The following is a 26438-nucleotide window of genomic DNA, read 5'->3' on the forward strand; positions in this document are numbered from 1 at the left end:
TTCATTAAGTGTCAAGATATAAAAAAATATGAAAATGTTCTTTACTTCAAGATTTTTAACGCCATTTCTTAATTTAATTTTATTTTTTTTTTCAAATTTTGAAATATAAATTTTTTACTAGTGCTGTTCAACCAACAGTTTTTTAAATTGACGGTAAGTGACTTTTTGTTTGTCAGTTCTAATATATTTTCAGAAATAGTTGGCACATAATTCATTTCTGTAAGTATCTTAAAAGTTAACTTTATATCAACAGTTACCCAACAATATCGTTCTATATAAAAAATTGTTGTTGACAGAATAAAGCCTGATGATGAGACATACTTGTACCATACTGAAACAAGTCGAGTTCCAACAACTAAAAAACTCAATATTTTTATTATTTGAATTTATAATATATTTATATTAACGTGGTCCTTAATATGGATATTTTCGAATTTTTTCCCAATGCTTCCAAATTGATAAAAAAATCTCTGAAAGTTTTAGCTTTTATATTAACTTTAGTCTGCACTTCAACCAAAATTTTTTATGGAAATAACATGGAAAAAATTCCATTTGTTTTATAGAATATCAAATACAAATAAATCAATTACAAATAACGATAAGTCCTAAAAAACATGGGAAAACTGCCCTCAAAATAAACATTTGAAAGCTAGATATACTTTGGAACTGACAAGACTGTGACAATGACGCTCAACATCTGATAGGATAGTGATTATAGCTTTTTTCATGTTAAGCAGTCGCGGAAACATGACTAAAACTAGCCAATTTTTAAATGAGGCCACTGTGTCACTTTGTCCATATATGCCATTTTATGTATTTGATTTCATATGTCTGATAATTGTATCTGCATATATTTAACTTCCCGTAGGGCAAGTTATAGTAATCGCAAAAAAATCGAAAATGAAATTGTTTATATATCTTTACGTTTCAAACCCTTCTGATCATTTTGGCATACCTTAGAAAAAATGAATGTATGTGTGTGTGTGTGTGTGCGGATACAAATTTTCGTCGACGATTTCGGGAACACGGATCAACCGATTTGAATAATTCAAAAAACATTCGATTTGTATTGATAAAGAGACGTGCTAATTAGCTTTTGGCGAAGGCAGGTCTAGCCGTTCCAAAAATACGGGGCAAAAAGTGCCGAAAACGGTAACTCAGTTTTTAAGGGAACGGAGCGTCCGATTTGAATAATACAAAAAACATTTTATTTGTATTGACTAAATGAAGAACTGTTCAAATTTTTCGAAAGGCAGGTCCAACGACTTTGGAGATATGGAGAAAAAAGTAAAAAAATGAGCCATTTGGCGGTCAAAACTGAACATTAGACAAATGCACATAAAATTATCAAATATTTTATAGAGATTTTAACAATAAGTATAAATTTTGTTTACATTACTATGTGTTTCGTACGAATGTTTACGCGTTAGACGGCGACGCGGCGCTTACGCGCTTTGATATTTCGTCTTTATGAAGTTAAAGCAGTACGATTGCTTTGAAAAAAAGTTCAGAATTTCCAAAATATTTCAAAATAAATGATTTAAGATAGAATGATTCAATATGCTTCGAAATTTTATTAAAAGTTTCAAATTATTGATCAACTTTTATTGATTATTATTATTCATTATTTTTAATTACTCGAATTTTGAATTGCGGTACGGGAAGTTTCAGCAATTTGCCTTAAAGCACGATGCCCTAATTGCCTTAAGACAGAATTTCACTTACAGCTAGTTAATGGTCATTTCTGACCGCCAATTGGTATTTTCTTAATTTGACTTTTTTATTAGATTACTGAGGCCGCTGGTCCTGCCTTTCAAAAGACTTAATCAATTTTCCATTCGGTCAATACAAGAGAAATGTTTTCTGAATCAGCGATACAATTTATTTTGAAAATCTTAACTATTGATTAATGTAAAAAATATTTTTCCAAGCTTTCATAGGATATAGAACGAAGCGCACTTAGGTTACTCAGAACGATTATTTCAAGATACTTAATTTCGCTTGAGAATATTGAACAAAATATAATAACTACTTATTTACTCTCATAACGTGCCCCATGTTATATCATATTATATTATATTACATATTTTATAATAGCGTCGAATTACCTGTAGGTTTAATTTCGCTTTCACACGATTAGAAGTTTTCAAGATGATGACCCACGTAGGCATTTAGGCAAACGAGAGTGCATCCCGAGAGCTGATTGCGCGCGTACCATTCCGTTGGTATTTGTGTTACTTTGTTTGTTTGACTTGTCGTGTAAGTAGTGTGGAGGAATTATCGTCATCGAGTCGATCATCCGCCTGTCCATCGGCTATCTTTCGGTTTGCCGGTGGTGGTTGGCGTTGATATTACCGCTCTGTCCTCACGGCGGAGGTAGGGATCGATCCCGTGTGTCCGTGCGCGTCCGAGGCGTTCTTCAACGTGACCAACAGTATTCATCATCAGTCTCGCGAAGAAGGTCGGTGGCCGGTGTGTGTTCTCCATTGTGTGCTAGTTGTTTCTTTTTTCATTTCATTATTATTTCCTATTTATCTCCACATCGTTTTATAAGTGTCGACAGTCTCGTGTTGTGCTCTTCCGGCGGTCGTGAAAGTGTCGCATGGCAATACCAAACTTTAGTTGTAATCATTAACCCGTAATTTTTTCCTGTCATTAGTAAATGCAGAACACCTCGTTTGTGCGATTTTGAGAAACAAAGAATCTTATTATTCATTATTAACTTGAATCTTATTCATTATCGAAACCACGTGCTGCATATTATTGTGCGGCTTGTGACTGGAGACTGAACGGCGTCGGCGTGTGCTATAATTTTGGTCGTATTATTCGCGTGGCGGTCATATCTGTCTATCTGTCTAGATCTATTCACCTGTTCAGGGTTGACGAGTGTTGCGCGTGTGCATGATAAACCTGCCGACGGCCTGTTGGATTTTTTGGCCGGTTCATTTTCTTGTAATACACATATAGAGTACCGATTATTGGATAGAACATTTTGTGTTTAGTGTGTGCAAGGATTCATTATTACTACCGTAGGTATGTTTCTGTATCACGTTGCGAAATTGTGGAGCGATGTGAAGTGTTGTCAGTACCACGTGTCTGGAAAAAGACACATATTCCTATTTACCTACATGCATTTTATTTAATTACATGAATTGTTCATCAGCATACAATACATTTTTAAATTCAATAAACATTTATTATTTTGATTTATCAGACAAGGTAAATCTCAATGCACCTCTTCGTTATTAAGTGGTTTATATAAAAGTCGAGTAGTTTGCTTACAAGAAATCGATAGCGTTCAAAGCTTTTTTTAACAAAAAATAAAAACCTAAAAACTACATGATTTTTGCTAGTGCATTTTATACACAATTAGTTCAAATGTGCGAAAAAAAACGTTTAAATTGAATGTGAGCGAAATGCGTTAGCCGTTATTGTGTTATTTTTAAGGTTTTATTTTTTTACTCAAAATTTTTTAATAATAAAATTATCAAGTATTTTACCATCATACAATCTTGATTAAATGCTCGAAAGTTTTATAAAACATGCTAACACTTTAGTACATTTTTTTTTAAAAAAGGAGAGCCTCTGAAAGTCCACCGATTTTAACCCTTTCCACTCGGATGCCGCCACTTCGGTGGCAAAATTCATATAAATCTCGGAATTCGCGAATTGAAATGGTTAATAATTTTAAATTCATAATTCAACCAAAAAGTTTTAATTATTAAAAACTTGGGGGCAATTGAGTCATTATTTTTTACTGTGGTTCTGTTCTAGACATGTTATTCACGGTTATGGGTCCAAAGTTTGAATTAACCTAAATTAATAAAAATTAACCGCAATAACCGAAAAATAGTCATAATTTTACCAAAGCTCTAGGTTGCACTTAAAAGCTCATAACTTTCAAACAACGTGAGATAATTTTTTTCAGGACAGTTAAGGTCAATACTATCAGTTCTTTCGGGTTGACATTAAGTTCTGGAACGCCTTATATATGTCCTTAATATGGACATTTTCGAATTTCTTTGCACCCAAGGGCTCAAATGCTTCCAAATTAATGAAAAAAATCTATAAAAGTTTTAGCTCTTAATATTAACTTCAGGATAGTCCGCGCTCCAACCAAAGTTTCTTATCGAAATAACATAGGTAAAATTCCATTTGTTTTTTAGAATTTTATAACCCAGCGATAAGTGAATTAAAATTTTGAAGAACATTGTATTTGCTTATTTTGCTCATAAATGAAATTTTTACAACAAATATTTTACATATTTTACAAATTAAGAATTTACTTAGGAAGAAGAAGCGGGAAACATTAATTTGAGTGCGGACTATCTAATAGTTAATATTAGGAGCTAAAACTTTCAGAGTTTTTTATCAATTTGGAAGCATTTTAGGCCTTGGGAGCAAAGAAATTCGAAAACATCCACATTAAGGACGACCCTGATACATATTTATATATATATATATATATATATATATATATATAAGCTATTTAATCTTAAATGCAAATGGAAAGGTCTTCATTGAATATTAATTAAACCCTACAACATAAAGCACAACTTATTAATTATAATTCACTATTATGCTCATGCCAATGAGTAGTCACGTTACATTATTTATTCATTTATGAATAATACTTTGATGAAGGCATCTATTTATAATAAATTACTGTCGACCTAGAACGCTACTTACAATAAATATTATTTCAATTGTAAAATTTTAATAAGTCTTATACAACCTCCGCCATAAAGCTTTATTGCTTCGGTATTAGAAGCTGTGCCAGTTAGTTTGTCGATAGTCATTGTGCGCCGGAATTATAATTTGCGATACGGTTTATGGCTAGCCATGTAATCATAATGCAAACTCCATTTCGCCATATGCCAAAAACATGTTTTATACGAAATATACATCGGAATTTACAGTGATTTTGGATCTTTGCTATAACCGTTATGATTGAGTTATAAAGTAAATTACTGCGATTTGGTTGTTGGATGTGATTTGATCACATCGTTGGTTTTGCTAACTTAGGAATACTTTTAATTTTTAAAATGTGATTTTACTAGCATATCGGCATGGGTAATATACAGATAATTGAGGCGAAGAAATTTTCAATCTTGTTAAAAAGTTACAGTTGGTAGGGCATTTCGTGTTCATATTAATTTTAAAATGTTAAAATGTTGCTAATAGGTTTACGATAAAATTACAAAATCTAACGATTCATATTTTATATACGGATGATGAGCTTTGTTGAAATATTCTCATGGACTGATATATATTAGGGTGGTCGTTAATATGGACATTTTCGAATTTCCTTGCTCCCAAGGACTCAAATGGTTCCAAATTGATAAAAAACAATTCTCTGAAAGTTTTAGCTCTTAATATTTTTTTTTAGATAGAGCGCAATTCAATCAAAGATTTGTATGGAAATAGCATGAAAAAAATTAAAAACATTTTGCAGAGCGTCGAATTTTCAATAAAAAATTACATGAATTTTCACTTTTAATTCATTTGTCGGTAAGTTATACCTAAATTTTTTTTTTTTGTATTTTCAAAATTTTTTCTATGCTATTTCCATACAAAGTTTGATTGAATTGCGCACTATCTAAAAGTTAATCTTAAGAGCTAAAACTTTCAGAAAATTGTTTTTTATCAATTTGGAACCATTTGAGCCCTTAGGAGCAAGGAAATTCGAAAATGTCAATATTAAGGACCACCCTAATATATATATATATATATATATATATATATATATATATATATATATTATAATATATATATATATATATATATATTGTGTAATTCACGAATTCTACATTTTCAACCTAAGTTATCAAATATTTAATTTTTTGTAAAAAAATTTATTTCATTTTTATAAATTTTTACAATTACTATGTCCAAGATTTCAGTTGATATTATATTTTAAGCTTATTTCGAATAAGCTGTTGTAAAAATTTTAAACTGATAACTTTGGCTTACTTTACGCTACTACAGAACAAGATTTTTTGAATCTTGAACTGGATTGTCAGCAAATATTTCCTATCTGACTGTAATTCGTTGTAAAGCTATCGAGAGCTGTAGATTTCTAAATACCGTAAGATCTTCAACTCGGTGTCTGTTCTACTCGTACAATCATTATTTATTTTACTAGTTTTTACTGTTTTTTGATTAAATAAAAATTAGAGCATGCGAAGTGATATTACTAATGTAAGCAGAACATGGAAGTGTGAACTAAATTGATATTTACATTCTGTAATCATGGAAATGGACATATCATCTTATGAAAAAAATATAATTTTTATGATTATTCAGCTAATTACACATTTTCTTAATTGTAAGATGTAATTAAAAGTATGCTTTTTTAAGTTCTTGTTCTAAGTAAAAAATAACGTATGTGAATCTCGTCGTATTTTTGTATTTAATATATATAAGGTTGTCAAATATCTCCCTTCCGCCTTTTTGTATTATAAACCAATAGCAAAAAAGCGGAAGGGAGATATTTGACAACCTAATATTTTTGTTCTATTTAACCGAAAATTAACACTTTAAGCGCTATGTCAATCGTATGTGTCTGACTTACGCGAGTTGGTAGGATAAAAAAAAATAATATAGAGTTAAGTTAGTCAGATATATGAGACATAAAAAATAGTGTTTTCCCGGGATTTTTGTCAAAAAAATTGTTTTATTCGATACATTTTTAACTAAATCATCTAACAAACTTACCATGGACCATGTGAAAATTTTTCCGATATTATTTATGTGAATCTCGTCATATTAATGAATTTATTTTATATTTTTGTTCTATTTAATAGAAAATCAACACTTTAATTGCTATGTCAGTCATATGTCTGTCTGACATTAAGTAGATCCTCATGAGCTATATCTGGCATACTGGTAGAACGAGAAAAAAAGTTTTAATTTTGGACCATGTCAGTCATATATGTGTGACGTAAAAAATGGAATTTCTAAGAAATTTTGCAACAAAAATTTTTCTTGGTATATTAAATTTTCTTGATACATTTTCAACTAAATTATGTAATTAATTATACCATGATCCATTCAAAAATTTTTTTGATACCGTGGCAATTAACATGTTAAAGATTTCCTTGGCATATAAATAATCGTGGAGTTTCTATGTGTTATGTTTTCTTTCCTAGAAAATTAAATAATATGGTAATTTGTATATTTATTATCAGCCGACTATCATCATTAAATAGTGTAGCAATTCGTACATTAAATGTAACTTCTTATAATTGCAAAATGATTAAAGTGAAATGTTGAGATTGGTTTAATATCCTTACCGAATAGCAAAGTGATTGGTGAATTAAATAAATTCTTTTTTCTAAATTTTTTTATAAATAATTGTCTCACTCAGCGCGAAGTCGTGTTTAACCTCTTTTTGGAGGTTTTGGTGTTATCTTATCTTTGTTAAAAATGTTATAAAAACAGTTACAAATTGAAAAACTTGTGGCGTACATTTTCTTTAATTTTTTTTATATATATTTATTAACAGGAATCACAATTCACAAATTTCTATAAGCTATTGAGCAAAATTATACGAATAAACATATATTACATGAAATTACATACACATATACATCTATACAAACACAAACAAATATACAAACATAAAAAATTATGTAAAATAGTTTTATGGTATTCGAATCTCTCCAGCGAGAGATTTACAAATAAGTGCTAATTTCTTCAAATAGTTTTAAGATGTCGATGCACAATTTTTTTAATATCACTTAACAGCTCTGTTTTGTAGCTTTTCTCTCATCTCTATAACAAACTCACTTCAAAGATGATGTTAAAGAGTTTTTTTAGCTTTACAATTTTTATATGGAAAAGCTCCGACCATTCGGATTATGAAGTGTATTGGTGATACTCTCAGATTCGTCATCATTTTTTTTAATCTTATACCTGGACCCCCAATCAATAGATTGGCATTCGAATTAGAATTTTTTTAAGTACGACCAAAAATTTGCTGATGTTCAGGATGGAATAGGCGCAAATATATAAAAAATAGAGAAAAAAAACTTTTATTCTTGAAAAACTAATACGTTAGATATATTATCATTATTGTTAGCATTTACTGTATGTATTATCCATATGAAATGAAACGTGTCAAATTATTAATTTTTCCCTTTTGATTTGATTTCAGTTGATGCAGCGCCATGGAATTGAAGTACCGTAGGAGGTGCTAACGTAACGACCGAATTAATAAGCGATTTGCCTAACGATCCTAGCAATTGTAAGTACCACATTGCACGTTTTGAATGCTTCCATTTAATTTGCGATCGTTACACTATGCTCTTCGGATGCATAATTGTCGGCGTACTAATGATATCCATAATCACAAGTTAGTCGAGCCGTATCCGATACCGTCGGCCACTCCGATTGAATGATATGCCTTCAAGTCTTCCCTATCATTCATCATCTCAACTTGTACAGTTCTTATCTTCCTACTATCAATTACCGGCTAAGCATTCGAAGATGAGCTACTTTATTTCCTAGAATTATTTAATTTCTTCCTACAGAAATCTTCAGTTCTTCTGCAGATTTATGAGATCTCCATAAGACATCAGAATGTAACTGATCCGGAACTTCGGTAGACCGACGCCTCCAATAATTCGACCCTCGTAACCGTAGCGCTGGAGAACTTTTTGAAAATTTTTGTAAATTTTTGTTAATTCTACCGCTATTTTCAATATCATATGTTGAAATTTATGACTTTTTTGCTATAATCCAGTAATCCGCACGCTCTGTATTTTAATAGTTCCGGATTTATAATAGTTTCTTTCTTCTGTGCATATATATACTTAGCTGACCCGACAAACGTTGGTTAGCCAAAATTATTTCTAAAAAATATTGATCGGGCTTTTCATTAATTTGTTACTTATTTAATTACGAAGCAAAAATCTGAATATTCATTTTTGTATTATATTGTGGCATGTCCAGCGAATCAAGTGAGATTTGAAAAACTTTGTGGAAAAAGTTACAGCGTAGCCATAGATTTGTATAGTTTAGTTCTCTCTCAAAAATCGTTATATCATCATGTTTTAATATTTTTGCTTGAACTATATATTATTGTGGGAAATTGAATTATAAATATATATATATATATATATATATATATATATATTGTGGGAAAAAATGGGAAAATTAAAATTCAGTAAATAGCGTGTTTGTGATAGGAGGGTGAAAATTTAGGGTTTATTAATTACGTATGTGTTTATCAATTATGTATTATAAAAATACAACAGATTAGATAAGTTGAAAAAAATCTTAATAGTGACCAACACTTACTACTTATTATTAGTGTAAGGAACCAATATAGATGTATGATTCTCATCCATATAAACGTGATGGTAAAATTTTATGAAATTCAGTCAAACCGATAATAAATGAATATAGTTGATACTAATTCTTTTAACTAAAATCCATCGTTGTTCTAAAAAAAATATGTTTTATTTCTATTTAATTTTTATTTATTTTGCTGTACGTTTTGTGGATATGGGATATTCCCTTCTTCAGAAACTTAGTTACTAAAAGGAAACACTCCAAAAATATATTTGAGAATACGAAAAGATAAATGTTAATTTCTTAGTGACTACGTACTGAAAATGCAATATAAGTAAAAGTAACTAATAGCCTATTTTTCAATGTGTAAACATGTCTATTAAATGAATAAAAAAGTACCTGTATTGAATGAACAAAAAGTCAAGAAATGTGTGCGTTATTTAATTTAATTTATTTTTTTCTTTGCGTACTTTTTTGCATAGTTTGGTTATACATATTTCAACAACACGTCTAATAAATTAGTTTTAATTTTTGGATAGAAATTTTTCGAACTCGTTTTCTCTGTAATTTTGCCTTTAGCTTATATATTGTCCGTATCGAAAATCTATTTTTTGTTTTATATATCGCAACGTCGTATTTCAAACGGTTTGGCCTATGGGCGAGTCAGACTCTTGAAATTCAAGGAAAATTGAAAGATCTCAAAAAAATGAATAAAAAAATATAATCTCTTAATTATATGGGCATATATAACGAATTATATATTTTGAGCTTACTAAATTTTATAGCTTAGGAGAAAATTGGTAAAAGCCCACTTAGCCACTTCTGTGTGAAATAGCATCGGGAAACATCACGCACTAGATTTCTCTGATATGGAAACTTTATATATTTAATTATATAAATTTTATTTCCCTCATTGAAATTTGGAACATTTATCAGTTGCGACGTGCAGCTTTTTAAATGTGAACAAAAGAAAATATTAATAAGCGTCCTGACGAACTTATCATAAAAGTAGCTCGAGTATTAACAATAATAACATTCATTCAAAATTTCCTAATTTCAATCTAATCTGTAAAACAAATTTACAACTAAGACGCGCTGAATTGTACGGACTCTTTCTTTTACGAATGTAATTTCTGGCACATGGCTATAACCTGTCGGTCCGTTATTATCGTAATGGAATTATACATAGCTTACGCGCATTAATAAGTTTTAAGTGCATTTAATGTTCTTATTATGAATCAAATCTAGATGTTTTTTATTACAAAATTTTGACTACACATAGTTGCTTAAATAGTTACTTCTACATGTTAGGTTATATATGGAGGAAGGTGGAAATAACTTCTAATTTTTACCTTGAAAATATATTTTTTGATAATAAAGTCTTAAATTTGAGCACTCTGTATTGACTCGGTCGCTTGTTCATGGTTGTCGATGATATCTTTTCTCAAAGGAATTTTGTATTTCTGATTTTCGTACATAATGGCCGATGTGAATATATACGCTTGCATCGAATTTTGCCCCCGGCCAAAATATTCGTAATTGGACTTATCGCAGTTTCAATCCTGCGTATAATACCCTTTTGTTAACTTTTCATTTTATTTAAAATAAAGAGTTTAACAGTATTTTTCGGCGATTAATAAAAAACTTATTACATAGATGCATGGTAATGGAATATATATATATAATAATGTAAGTATTTTAAATTTTACGATTTTCATTGTCAGTTTGTCTCATTATCAGTGTAATAATTTTAAATAAAATCACTAAAATATAGAGCAGAACGTCCGTGTTCTCTTATGCACAATTATAACTAAATAGTAAAGAACACATGTATCTTGTCAGAAAAATGACTCATCTTATTATATTCAAGTGAAATTGCACCCTTTCAACTTTGCACATTTAATCAATCGGGAGAGTCCGCAATTGTCATCGGCAATGTTCGCTCAGACATGTGACGTCACGTACCCTTATATGTTTGAGCACTTACTTTGCGCTTGACTAGACTTGACCTTATATGTAATATAAGGTCTATGATTATGATACAAAAAATAGATATTACTAGGATGTCACTTGTGGTATTTGTTCATATTTCATATTAATGTATATAGGCTGCTTTGTATCAGGCTACTGTATAAGTCTTCGCAAATTCGTCGTTTGTCTTTTCGCAATTCAACCATTCGCATCCTTTTTGAGCCCATCTATTTTTTTTTCGATAGGTAGAAGGTGCTTTTTTAAAAATCCACTCACACACACATATATATATATATATATATATATATGTATATATATATATATATATATACATATATATATATATATATATATATATATATATATATATATATAACTGCGTATGTATTCACGTAATTAATAATTTATTTTCAACCAATCTACATATAGTGTACATGAAGCAGACAGTCTGTCGTCTACTGCCGATAGTGCCTGTGCAAAATGTCTAGCAAAAAAGCGTCTTAGTGTGGGTACAATGATATAAGCAAAGGTTTTTGTCGCTTTAAATTGGTATTGATTCTATCAACCTGTAGTCCATGGTCAGTATCGATTACCATTACGAATAATGATTCCAAAGTCGATAATGGCAAATTATATACGTTTTTTATCTGTGATTGTAACTGTACACCTTGATTAAAGCTGTCCTTTTTGGTAGTGTTTCAATTAGAGGCTTTTTAAAAATGGTGAATAAGGTTTTAACTGTATGCAAATCTCCGAGTGTGGAGCTGTATCATTTTCATTATAATTTTAAATAAAAGTGAATAAATAGTAGAGGTCAAAACCAAAAAAAACTACAAACGAAAAAAAACCTTAGCATTTTCTTTAATTTTCTGCTAACGACGTCGCAACAATTCAGGTGATGGCTGGCTACACATCTTTTGCCTTCTATTCTAAATTAGTATCACTAAAAAAATTTATACATTGATTGTTTTTTGAGATAATGATGGTGGACCTTTTACTAGCGGATCTTTAAACCCTTCTCTACCTTTTATATTTATATAATTTTTTTGTTCGACGTATGGAAATAAAATGTAATAATTATTTAAAATTGTACAGTTTTTGGAACGAATTGTTTACCTTAATTCACATGTTTTATAACATAAAAAATATATTTTTTTGTTTAAAATATTTATTTGAATGTAATGGTTTAGTGCATTTTTCCAATTGGAACTGAACTAAATAAATATTCTTTACATTTCCATAATTTGCATCAGAATAGCACTCTTAATATTTGAAGGTTTTTTAAATTAAGGGACACAACTAGTGTAACCGCCTAAAAAAGTGATTTTTGGGAATTTATATTAAAAAAACTACTTTATCAATCATTTCAAAATTTTAGGAATATATTTATACATGTTTTAAAAATACATAGTAAAATTTTTAAAGAAAAAAATTAAATATTTTTAATTAATAGTCGATCTCCAACGGCGCGACAAAAAAAGGCCTTTCACTGCTGCAGTGATTCCGGCCTTCTACATGGATGAAATTTAAAAAAAAATCTTGTTAAACTAGATAATATTGTCTGTGAAATAAACTGCGATAAAGAAAAAAATCAAAAATTGACGAAATGACTACGTTTTGAAAATAAAAGTTGAATTTTACCCAAAATTTTGGTCGTTTTTGGACTGCCAAAATTCGATGTTTGATTCGATCAAGAAATCGATAGTTCATTTTACGGAGAACTATATATAAAACATGTAAAAAAAAATTGATTGTGATCGGATCATTTGTTTTTGAGTAATCGCTGCAGCAAATTCGGAAAATGCTGTTTCGAGAAAAACGCGTTTAAAGATTAAATGATCGTTATACTATATACTATATATATATACTCTTTAAATGGGTGTGACTCCAAAAATAATTTAGATATCGATTTAAAATTTTGGTATGTTAATTTTAAAGGTATAACCTATCGAAATATAAAAAAACTGAAAATTCGATTTTTTTTAAATTTCACACTAGTTGTGCCCCAAGGTCCCCTAAATGACAAAATTTTGTAACTAAATAATAGTAAATTTTTTAAGAAATTTTAATAAATTTTTAGAGAATTTGTCTATTCACTTTATTGGCAATTTACTTCACACCTCGCCTGGGATTGCACTCGCTATGCCAAAAATCCTTTACCCCGCGAGATATTTTTCACGATTTGTTGCTTGTTATGTGAATTACTGGTCATGAGAGATGCTCCTTAACCGAGGTTTCGCTGTATATGTGACCCATTGGACACCATCAGCTTCTACAATCATAGCCTCCGCATAAGTGTTCTTGTGTATACTACCATCGGAGTCGGTATCTTGTGGGCATATCGGTTTTCTGGGAACCGCCGTTTCTCGTATCATCAGGATTCATTTGATGTAATGATCGTGGGTCTTGACCGTTACCGCGCAATGTGCTCGTGTGTCGCTGACCCCCTGTGATTTCTGTCGATCTCCGGGTAGAGGATAAATCAATGGTCAATCTAAATGACAAAACCAATCAGCCCCATAATACACGGCAGGCTGATGTGCATTGACACTAATTGTAAATGTAGTTGCTCACTGGCGAGATAACTTGACACCCAGTTATTGGGAATTGATGTAATTTAGTGGCTTTGGTAATTATTTTCATAGGAGTGGTGTGCTAGGTAAATGTAGTATAGCTAAAGATAAATAATAATAAAACTAAAATCATTTTGTTTGAAGTCACATTTATAATGAGAGATTCGGCTCGCGAAACCATTATTTTTCAGGTTGAGTATCTCCTTTTGCTTCGCCGCAGCGATGGGTCGATCAGGTTATAGTTTGTCATAGCGTGTTTGCCTTACCAAACTATTGCTTTCATGAATTTTGCTATTTTAATTTGCTTCTGATCGATTTCATTGTTAATTAAACTAGGTTCTACTATATGGTTTCGTTCATACACTTCATTGATCAATTTGTTGTCGTAACTTAGTTGCGTCTTAAGTATAATCAACATATATCTGTAATTTTTATTTTCTTAAACTTTAATCAATGTGATTAAAGGGACTACTAAATACAGGAACTACTAAAAATGTGATTATTTTTATAATGTAACTACAAAACTAATATTTAATCACATTTTCAGTAGTTTCTGCATTTTGTTTCCCGATATAATGCCATAACACCACTACTGTTGATAAATATTTAAGATCATTTACAAAATTGTGAAATATACGTTTTGTGCTTATATGTAGCATCTTTACTAAATTTTTCTTATCACTTTTTAATATAATAATTCTTAGAAATCACTTTTATAAACTAGCTTGCGACGAGTTAAGTTATTGTTATACTCTATCTTTTTGCACTTCAGAAAATTTATATACATACACACACACACACATATATATATATATATAATATTTATAAAAATCATTAAATATTTATAAAAATCGTTGCATAAATCTAGTTATAGGATTCGAATTCGTTATACATCTAATTTATATTCAAATCAGTATAGTTAGTCAAACAACAATGTGTACAGAAGTACATAGCAATATCGGAATTCACTGCAAATATAATATGCAATACGAATAGTAATTTGAAAATAACAGTATTATTTGCTATAATAATGTAATTTAAGATATATGATGATAGTTCATAATCATGTGATTCGTATCAAAAATTGGAATTGCCTATTGATTAATGGACACACAGCAGAGAAAGAGTACTAAATGATCAAAAATGTTCTTCTCGAAAAATGTAATATTTGGAAAATATGTATTTAAAAATAACTTAAAAATTTTAAGATAAAATTAGGATTCAAGATCTTAGAGAAAATTTCAACCGTTTCAATTTAAATTTTTCTTAAGATGTTTTTTTACAAAGTACTTTTCAAATTTGGAACATATATTTCTCTCGGCAAACAAAATTTATTATAAAACCATGATTCAAAATTTTTTAAAAAGTAAATGATTTTTTTAAATATAAAATTTACTGAAGTATAAAAATTAGTTCTGTTAGAAATATTAGTTTTGTAGTTACATTACAAAAATAATCACATTTTTAGTGGTTTCTGCATTTTGTTTCATGATATAAAGCCATACACCAATACTTTTTGACTTTAGTAGTTAGTATAAAAATACTCTCTTTTTTAAGTTTCAGCAAGTTGCTTCGAGACAATGCCATACACCACTACTTTTTGACTTAAGTTGCTGTAGTATAAAAACTAGTGGTGCATGCCATTTTGTTCCTCAAGGCAATTTTTTGGAACTTTCCGCGCCGAAAATGAAAATTAAAAAAAAATTTAGATATATGCATATTATAAGATATTTTAGCCGTTAGACTACAACGTGGCACTTACGCCGATATTTGGTCTATAAAACAGCTACACAGCGCGATTCCCTTAAAGATCAACATTTTCAAAACAAATTATTAAAAAATATTAAAAAATATCTAATTTTGTAAAAAAGTATTTTGTTTAAAAAAATCCTCAAAAATCAAATTTCTCAAAATTTTCCTATAATTTTAAAGCATTTTTAATCATTCTAATTTTTGGTACTGAAAGTTTCGGCAATTTTCCTCAAGGCACGATGCTATGCACCACAAGTTGACCCTAGTAGTTATAGTATAAAAATAGTCAAAATTTTAGAAGTTTCAGCAATTTGCTTCAAAGTACCATACACCACTACTTTTTGAAATTATATCCTTAGACTCTCGATTAACAATTAATTTCGCTGACATCAACATCGTATCGGATAAGATACCATGCCGCGCCGCGGGTCACAGAAAATATTCCCAGACGTGTAAAGATTTAATGCAATGTCAATTGAATATTCATTGATGAGTTTACTGCTTGACGAGCATACGTGTGTTTTGTACCAGCGTTCCTTGTCGAATTTAAGATTTACTAACGATTTTTTCTGTGCTAACAGACGATTCATTGAAATTCTTTGAATTCATTCGAATATCAAACCGTGCGCCGTTTTACAGCATCATGGGAGAGAATATTTATGAGCGAATTTGACGAAAACGCTTGGCCAAATTGATTTTTTATTGATTCTGTAACACATTAATACCCATACATGTATAAAATATACATATATTTATATATATATATATATATATATATATATATATATATATATATAACGGCCAATCATTTCATTATAAACTCAAGTGGTTTTCTAACTTAACATTGTATAATTTTTTTTTAAAAATGTTAGCTTTTTCCAAATAAATTGTAAATGCTTTTCCTGCTGAATTATGATTGCAATAACAATTTGCTTTTGAAATTGAACAATTTTAAATATTATTTATTTGAAAATAAATATTTTGAAACTAATATATTATATGTAATTATATCGCATATTGAAGCTTGCGCCTATAATAAACATTTGAACGGATTGTGAGCAAATGTACTAACATAAATCATGTTTATTTTAGGTTTTTATTTTTTTACTCATAATATTTTTATTATGCAACTGTAAAGTATTTTATCATTTTAAAATTATCATTAAATACGCCAACTTTTGAACTTGTCAACTTTCAGAAACTTTTGAACTTGTCAGAGCTTTTTTTTAATGGACCTTTCAATTTCGCTCAATTTTGAAAATTTTAAATTCACAGCCGTTTCAGTGTTTAGTACAAAAAGATACTTAATCAAAATAAAACGATATTGTAGCATTTTACCTTAAAAGAAGGTCCAATTTAATTATTAAGAATTAAAATTTGGCAACTTTTGATATAGTGACGATTAAATTTTGATATTTTGACATACCCTATTATGTAAGGCCCACAGTATTTGTTAAGATCATGATATCTATCTTCATATAAAGTTTTATCAGAATTACCAATTCTATCATAGTTTAACAAATGGTCTTATTTCTAGAAAACTTGGAGAAATGCTTAATTATTTTTGACTGTGGTCCTAGAAATGGTACTTACAATTACGGATTCAGAGCTTAAACGAATAAAATTGATAAAAATTAAGCACAATAAATACAATAAAATGGTCACATTTTCACCAAAGCTCTGGGTTGTACTTAAAAGCTCATGATTTTCAAATTACGTGAATAAATTTTATTTCTAATTTTTTCATGATAGTTATGGGCAATACTATACCTCAATACCAGATGAGTTCTGGGATATTCTGTATAATATATATTTAAAAAATATCATTCCTTAACTTATTCATAGTTCATTGATAAGCCGCCGATCCTTTGATAGTTATGGTGATTATTTTTGAGTATGGCCAAATATTTTTGTTGTTAACATTTTCGGTTTTTTGGTGGAAGGAAATAAGTAAGGTGAGAAAATTATAATATTGGATGATTATTTAACATTTTTTAAGTAACAAAATAGAAAATTGTTAAAAAATGACGGCACTATTTTTGCGTAGAATTTGAGACGTTTTTCGGCACACAGTGTAATTGCAGTGTAGGGCCACATTCATATATTTTCAATGATATTTTGGTCTAGGTGAGCTAGGGAGTTGAAAATTGGTATATCGTATTTTTCGAAAAGATCTATAAAATGGCATATAAATTGTTCAAATAGGGGCCGATTTTGTATGGAAGCCCGCTCTTTGGATGGATACCATTTATGTATGAATACACTTTGATTCTAAAAAAAATCAATTGTTTCAAATGCTTACAGCTAAAGAAATACGTGGAGGATTTTAAAAATATTGATTTCTGTGTGATTAGCTAGTATTTGAATAATTGAAAAAAATTAGTCATGATGTACCCTAAAAATCTATTTCACCGAAAATCACATACAACTTCCAGAGATGATTCATTATAACTTTATAGTCATAAATTTATATTGATTGCCAAAAACTTTTATTTCAGGTTATTTTTTAACTGTTTAATTATCATAATTTTTACCAGATGTTAATTATTTCGTATGCTGTTATATATTTCACGGTCCGTCAATAAATTACGCCAAGTTGCATCGCCTTAACAGATCGAGTGTATGAATTTTAACAAGCACGCTTATGTAAAATAAATAAATCTGAAATAATTATGCGTCTCAAAACTTGTATCGGCGTATTGTTAATAACTGTGTTATTTTTTTATTCCCACACTCTGTCACAAACGCACACTAATATAAGAAAAATCATTGTTATCTTTGAATATTGTTTTAATTTATTATATAGGGGAGCTAGGGACTGACTGTAACAGTTTTTTAATTGATAATTAAAAAAATATCTTGAGATTCACTGATGAAATAAAGATGAATAGTTCCTGTAACCATTCCTTTAACCAATCAAGTAAAAATGATTTCACCACTGTTGGTCATTATATTGCAACTAATTATTTTCTAGAAAAAGCGCGGTGTTACAACTTACCCGGTGTTAGGGACTAGTTGTAATATCTACCAAGTCAAGTAGTAACGGCAAAAAAACAACATTAATACCCAATTTAAAAATAAGTTATATATTTTTAACAAAATTGACTTAGTTCTAATCTATTTAGAGTTTTTTTCATAAATTAACGCAAACTATTATTAATACAAATAAAAGATATTGTGTCTCCTATAACGCAATTTACATGTGGTCACATTTTACAAGCAATATATAATTTTCTTTACTTCAATTCATATATAATATTTGTATGTTACAACTAACCGCAAGGTTTTGTTTCAACTAACCCCAGGTGTGTTTTTTTACATCAATTAACATAACTATTTATTCAGTTTTGCAATCACAAAAATGTTTACTTATTGTCAAAAATTGATACATTTGAAACGAAATAAGATACATGAATTTTAAAATTAGTCGATGGTAAAAACGCAAATCGAAATTTTATGACTACAATTTTATATAACATGTCAAAAATGACGGACTTGCACAGTTCTGTATATTTAGTCGGCCTGCGGGATAGTAGTCATGACAAAATCATGCAGGGCGGTTTACATGTCCAATGGGGCCAAAAAAATATTTTAATATCATCAAAGATCTTATTAACAAAAGTCTTTTACTAAATAGCCCCCACCTCCCCTATCACTAGTTCGCATGTGCCCCGAGTTATCTACGGTTATATATGCGTACACTAATTTATTTTATATAATATATTATAATAAAATAGATTAAATCGACAAAATTTGCATAATTAAATTATATCTGATGTCAATATATTCAGAAATATGTATGTGCTCGTAATATATTCGATAATAAAAAATATTCAAATATATCGTTAGCGATTTGTTACATTTTTGTTCCGATTTCAACAAACGTTGATTTAGTGCAAAGTTGTTTTCGGCGGTGATATAATTCATAATTAGTCTAGATTTTAAAATAAGCGATTTGAAATCGATATAAAACGAGATTCTTACTACTCATTTATTATAATTGATTCATTAATAACACCACAAATCAATAATTAATATTTCCCGGTTATTAGATGAGCGCTCTGATTCACAGAAAAGAAACGTTCGCTTAAACTTGTTCAAAGAGTATCACGCTTCATAAAGTTCCACTTTTTTCGACACCACACACAAGGCGAACGTGTGCTCTTAATCCGATGCAATTTATGATTTTAAAATAAGATGAATCAGAATTATTGATACGTTATAGACGATACAATTAACTCATAGCACTTTCTGCCCCGAATCTCCGAAATCGCTAATCCTGCGTCCGCAAAAATGTAATTAATTATTCACAAATAAATGCAAATCGAATGTTTTTAGAATCATTCTAATCGGATGCGCCATTCTCTGGAAACTGGTATTTTTGCACTTTTTGCTTCGTATTACCGAAACGGCTGGACCTTTGCCAAAAACTAATCAGCACGTCTCCACGTCAATACGAATCGAAAGTTCCACTTTTTTCGACACCACACACAAGACGAACTTGTGCTCAATCTGGTGCAATTTATGAAATAAAATTAATAAAAAATATTTATACGTTATAGATAATACAATAAACTACCTGTAAAATATTACATATTATTTTTGTTAACAAAATTATATACTGCTACTTTTTATTGAGGATACGTGAACAAAATTACTGACATTATACATTCTTTATTCATTCAATATATATTACACGTAATTTTTAGAGAGTTGTAGGGTTAAATAGTGTTAATAAAATATATGACAATAATATCCTTCATGGTTCATACCTAAATTTCCTAAATTTAATAAAAAACGATTGACACATCAGAGCACAATAAGCTATGTTTTTCCAATTTACAAAACAAAAAATCATCATTTTTATCAAATGTCAACGTATAAAAAATTATGAAAAAGATTTTTATTTCTCGATTTTGTAACGCCATTTATTAAGTGTATTTTATTTCATTTAATTCAAATTTTGAAATTTAAATTTTATATTAGTGCTTTTCAATCAATAGTTTTTTAAATGGAAGGTAAGTGACTTTTTGTTACTCAATTTTTGATATATATTTTTGAAATATTAGGTCCATCCATTCGTTAAAGTTTTTTATAAGTTTTTCAACTTAATATTATGGGTTATCCAATAGTATAGTTTTATATAAAAAAATGTTTTTGATTAAATAAAGCCTGATGATATGACATATTCATTTTTTTTCCTCCTTTTTTTTCAAAAAACTATTTTTTTAATTTTCCAGTTTTCAAATATTTTCTACGTTTCGAGAACATGGGATATATCTGTGTTCCTTCAGGAAAAATTACATAAAATTTTTTTTTTCTTTCATGATTTTGTGATTATTGTATTGAATCGTCGAACTATTTATTTGTTATGATTTTTCTCATTATCAAATTGATATTTTAGAAAATGAGAAAAAAATGTTATATTTTTTGGAAATGGGGACATTCCTATATTTTTATTTAAATTATTCAAAACATAAAAAAATAGAAAATAAGTATCTAAAATAAAAAATAGCTTTTAGTTTTGATAAATAAAATCTTAAATATCGCCCACAAAAACTACATTTTACATTATTGATTTTAATAATTTACTTGGGATACGTTTTGAACATGATATTATAATTAATTAATATCATAACATGAATACAGATGGTACAAATGTTCAAGAATATTATAATAACACTAACAAAAATAAAAACACGAAGGAAATTCATTCATAACATTTTTTTAATTACTTAAATAGTCATAATTAAAAATAAAAAGTTAATGAACAAAGCAATGTGTATAAACAGTAATCATAAATATTTATAAAACATTTCATAAAATATAAGAAAATTGAAGTATCAAAGGAACTAAGTGTATAATTATCTGTGATAAAAACTATTAATAGTATATCATTAATGATTACCATTGATTATGCTTCTTGTACATATAATTTCTTTGATATTTTTATTTTCTTTCATTAGGTTTTCATTCTTCACAAAAGTTATGAATAAAGTTCTGTATTACGTTCATCGCCACGATAATATGAGAAAAATTTCACATGGTTCATGCTAATTTTATTAGATAATTTAGTTAAAAATGTATCAAGAAAACTTGATGTATCAAAGAATTCTTTTTGCTAAAATTCCTGGTAAAACATCATTTTTATGTCGCACATATATGACTGACATGGTCCTATATTAACACTTTTCTTTTCTTTACCATATCAAGTATGTCAGACATGGCTCATGTAGAACTTCTTAGCATCAGACAAATCTGACAGACATGTTAAATATTTTTTGTGAAATATTACTATGAACAATTATCTGCTACTACTTCTGAATTGCCTACGACGATATTATTTCTTACTACTTCCTAGGATCATTATTGAATATATCAGATTACATGTAATAAATAAATAAAATCGATCGAGACAAGTCAGAGCAGACTTAACAAGGTCATACGATATCTGAGGCACGTTCCGATCCAATTGCCACTATTATCTAGTTTACGAATGACTATATTTTGCACATGTGTATTTAGCACATAAGAAACGCGATAGTAACACATAATGGTCATTGGTTTAACATAATTTATATATCTGTTAAATTATTATTGAAAAGATGCATATTAATGTATAAATTGATAAATACATGGCAATCAGGCAATAGTTTTTCTTTTGCATCGTGTAAATATAATTATTTATAATTGACTTCAGACGGGAGGGTTTCTAGTGTTATATTAAAAGTATTTGTGTTACACTAAATGAAGTGATATATTTTATTATACTGATTATTCAACATATTAATTTCCGTGTCAGTCACATGTGACTGACGCTAAGAAGTTTTACATGGTCACAGATGTCCGAGGCAGACAATACATTTGCGGTATTTTTCGAAAAGTACAAAGAACAAATTATAAACAATTTTTGGTTTTCGACAAAAAAAGTTTCAATATAGGGTCATGTCAGTCTTACATGTGTGACATAAAAAATAGTGATTTTCTAGAAATTTTGGGGAAAAAAATGTTTTTTGATACATTTTTAACTAAATTATTTAACACAGTTACCATGGTTTATGTGAAAATTTATCTGATATTGATATTCTTTGACTAGGAAATACGAAAAATGGGGGTATGTAGTGACCGTTAGCACTCATACAGAACAAAATTAAATAATTGGAATAAACTACGTAAATTCTCACAAGAAATACCAATATGTTTACTGTCCGGCACTAAGGGAAGACTTAGTGCCCGGTGCTAAGAAACAGACATTTTAGTTCATTTGGTGGCATCTACTAAAATTGGTTAAAATATATAATAATTTTCTACCATTTTGCGGATAACAATCAAGTAGAACTTTTCTTTGCATACCACTCAAATGTAAATGCATAAAACAGGAAAGGGTTGCTCTCGCCGTGGCCGTTTTATACTCGCTTAAATAATACGTGTTAAATAAAGTGTCCGGTACTTGGTGCCGTCCGGCGTTACGGGACTTCCCCCGTTTAAATGTGATTAGTTTATTTTTTATTATTTTATTTTATTGTAAGTAATTTCATATTTAATATATATTTTATGTACATATTTCGACTACAGGATTAGATCCATTAGGTACAGCAAAAAATTAATACTAATACAAAGCTAAAGTTACATTCAACCCTGACAATAAAATTAGGTAAGACAATTTTTTTTTTAATATACATTGAATGGCAATCAGAACAGTTACCTTCTATAAGCCATTGGGCTATAATTTTGATCTCCAAACAATAATTTAAAAAACATACTTCATTAAAGACATTATTTTTTATATTCCATTCTAATCAAATGGAATTGTCTTCTCTATATTAGACTCCAATTTCTAGAATTTACATACACATTACAGTACCGAGTACTTTTACCATACAAATTTATCTTGAATAAATCTTTATAATATTTTAATATGACATAATAATTATTGAAGTTATTATTATAACTTTCCAAATCAAATTTCTTAGTATTAGAAGTAATAGTTTCAATATTTCACTCCAGTTCTGTTTCCAATACTTTATGAATTAGAATTTAAAATTACGTATTTAGTAATTACAAGTACATATTTGGTAATTTTACCTCAAGAACAAACAAAAAATCATATGATTTTATTTTACAATTGATGAAATATCTTTGTAATTTTCCCTTCTTTATATTTAATTAGGCAAAATTTAGGCCGGTAAACGTTAATTTTATTAACACTGGACTGCTTCATATTTGTGTAATATTGTGAATACTTTTGTAATCATTTGTTTTTATATTTTCAAATGTTCAAATAAAATGAAATAAAATAGTCCAATGCATATAAAATACATAGGAGAATAAAATAATGGACTGCGGTGTGAGTGGCAAGAGAAATCTTACATATTACATTAATTGATCATCGATTGTTGCATTATCATTTAGAGGAATATTGAACAGTGTTAAAATGAAAATTTATTAAATATTACAGCGTTTGCTCAATTTGTACTGAGGTATGTCATATTTCTTGCTTTTCCTCTACATATAATTATCTCTAAATGTGCGAAAACTCGCCATATCCTTTTCTTTATTTTAATTGTCAGCAGACAAAAAATAACAATAGTTATTTTACTAATTGAGAACTCACCTCGTTTTTTATTCCGTTAACATGTCGAGCAAACGAACAAATTACGTGATGCCACATAATTTACTCGACATATTTTTCTAAACTGCTACATTTACAGGTCGTCGTGTGTCTGATACGAATTTGTGGTTTCTCTTTGGACTGTAAATGATCATCTACAGATAATAAATGTATCAATTTTTATTAGGAAGAAAGTATAAATGTTATGTTTATAACAATATAACGTTAATAGAAAATATTTGATTAATTAGCTCTGTGCGGATCAGAGACATGGGATCTAAGAAAGGCATACAAAAACTATCTGGAGAGTTGTGAAATGTGATGTTGGAGGCGATTGGAAAAGATAAAGTGGGCATATAAGATATTTAATAAAGTGTACAGAGAAGAGAAGGATGTCTGAGCTCAAACCTGAACAGAAAAGAAAACTGGATCGGATCCATTCTGCAAGAATAGTGCCTCCTACACGAGGTTGTTGAAGGCCGAAGTAAATACAAGGCCTAAGAAGATTGGGAAGATGAAGAATGCAGATGATTGATGACTTACGCAAGAAGAGAAAATACAGTGAACTGAAAGTGGAAGCACAGGTTCATTAAGCATGGAAGCAGAAGTTTGGAAAGGAAAACAAATAGAAAAACAATCAATAGTAATATAATGAGAATGGGCAAATAAACAAGGATGGGAAAGAGAATCTTTGCTTTGTGGTTCTCTCACCATGTAATATGTAAAAATCTTCTTGTCCTCCGATGTCCACTTTTATTACATTATTTTTATAAACAAAAATTTGCGGAAACCAAATATGTTTTAACGGTTTCGATTGTTCATTTGTTATTCACATGACAGGTGCATAACTCAAAAGGTTGTGAGAATATGACAGTCATGAATCATTTGCTAAATTGCTTTGTGTCAAATGGCAATGAAAGACTATTATATAATTATAAAAAAAAATTGCAAAAAAAGTATTAAAAGCTCATTCGCTTAAGTTTAATTTTTGTTGTACATTGTCAGTTAATTACGGTTATGAGGAACAATTATAAACGGCAGGAAATAATTAAGATATTATTATATGGATTTCAAAATTAATGAAACGACTTACTTATTTAGTATTTTTAATGAATGATTGCAAATAAAGTAAATTGCAAAATTTATTTTTAATAATAATATAATAATTAGTTGGGTAATTAATATCTCATCTCAGCTTATGTGACTTTATATAAAATTGAAAAAGTTTTCTTTTTTAAATCAAACAATGCACAGTCTGAATTCCAAATACACCATACTCTGCTGTTGTAGAAAATGAATCTTCAGATAAAAAAAAATATTTTCAAAGTGATAAATAATACTTCATTGATATCGTTTACAACCATTAACAATATTTTTTTTATCTGATAATGATCCTTTTCATCTCACTGCCAATCGGCAGGTTCTGGTGTTTTTGACAATCTCATTTCACGTTCTTTGATTTTAGTTTTTAGTGAAAAATTGTGGAAGTGTCATCATATTTTTTATAATTTTTTTTAATAATTTCAAAATTTTAATTTTTAATGGTATGTGTTGCCTCTTAAACTAATTAAAAACTGTTTCATTCTGCTGTTGGTTTGCAAAAATTAAATATGACAAACTATTGGTTAATGTATAACTATTTTGAACAGTTTCATGACTTCTGAGCATTATCAATATTTTATCCTCTGCTAAAAAAGACGGTTTGCAAATTTAATGTTATCTTGGAGTGCCTTTGGTGGTATGAAGTGATAATTACTTGTTTTAAGTGAAACACAATTTATGTGTTCAATCAAGTCAATAAAATATATTATTGTATATTCTGAGGTTCAAGTGAAGTAATGCACTGCCCGGGTATATCATTACTTTCCTTATTCCATACCATTATGATTATTATTCATTTATTAGCAGACAGAAACCACAAAATGGACACTCAAAAACCGTATTTACTAACCAGAAAATACTAGATTACACTCTTGGTTTATTTGCTCTAGAATAGAAAATCTTTGCTTGTGATCGGCTTTTTAATTGAACCAGTTAGTTATCCGGGAGATATTTTTATAGTTTTGAAATTTGTACATGAGAAAATTTAATTTCATGTAAAATATCTATAATTTTCCCACTTTTCTATTTTCATATAATTACTTGCTGTCTGGGAAAGAATTCAGTAATTTTGTTGACTAATGATGATACCCAGTGGTAGTCAATAAATAAATTGATGGAAAGGAGATACACAG

The 26438-nt window shown here is 29.0% G+C and overlaps 1 pseudogene; it reads left to right on the top strand.

Moving 5' to 3' along the window:
* The first annotated feature begins 8158 nt into the window (after positions 1-8158).
* The window catches only part of LOC113376204, a 457916-nt pseudogene continuing 439636 nt past the window's right edge, over positions 8159-26438 (top strand).

Source organism: Ctenocephalides felis, unplaced genomic scaffold, assembly GCF_003426905.1.
Source record: "Ctenocephalides felis isolate EL2017-DRISC unplaced genomic scaffold, ASM342690v1 CF-g0.4_SCAFFOLD_01886, whole genome shotgun sequence".
In the NCBI taxonomy this organism is placed as follows: Eukaryota; Metazoa; Arthropoda; class Insecta; order Siphonaptera; family Pulicidae; genus Ctenocephalides; species Ctenocephalides felis.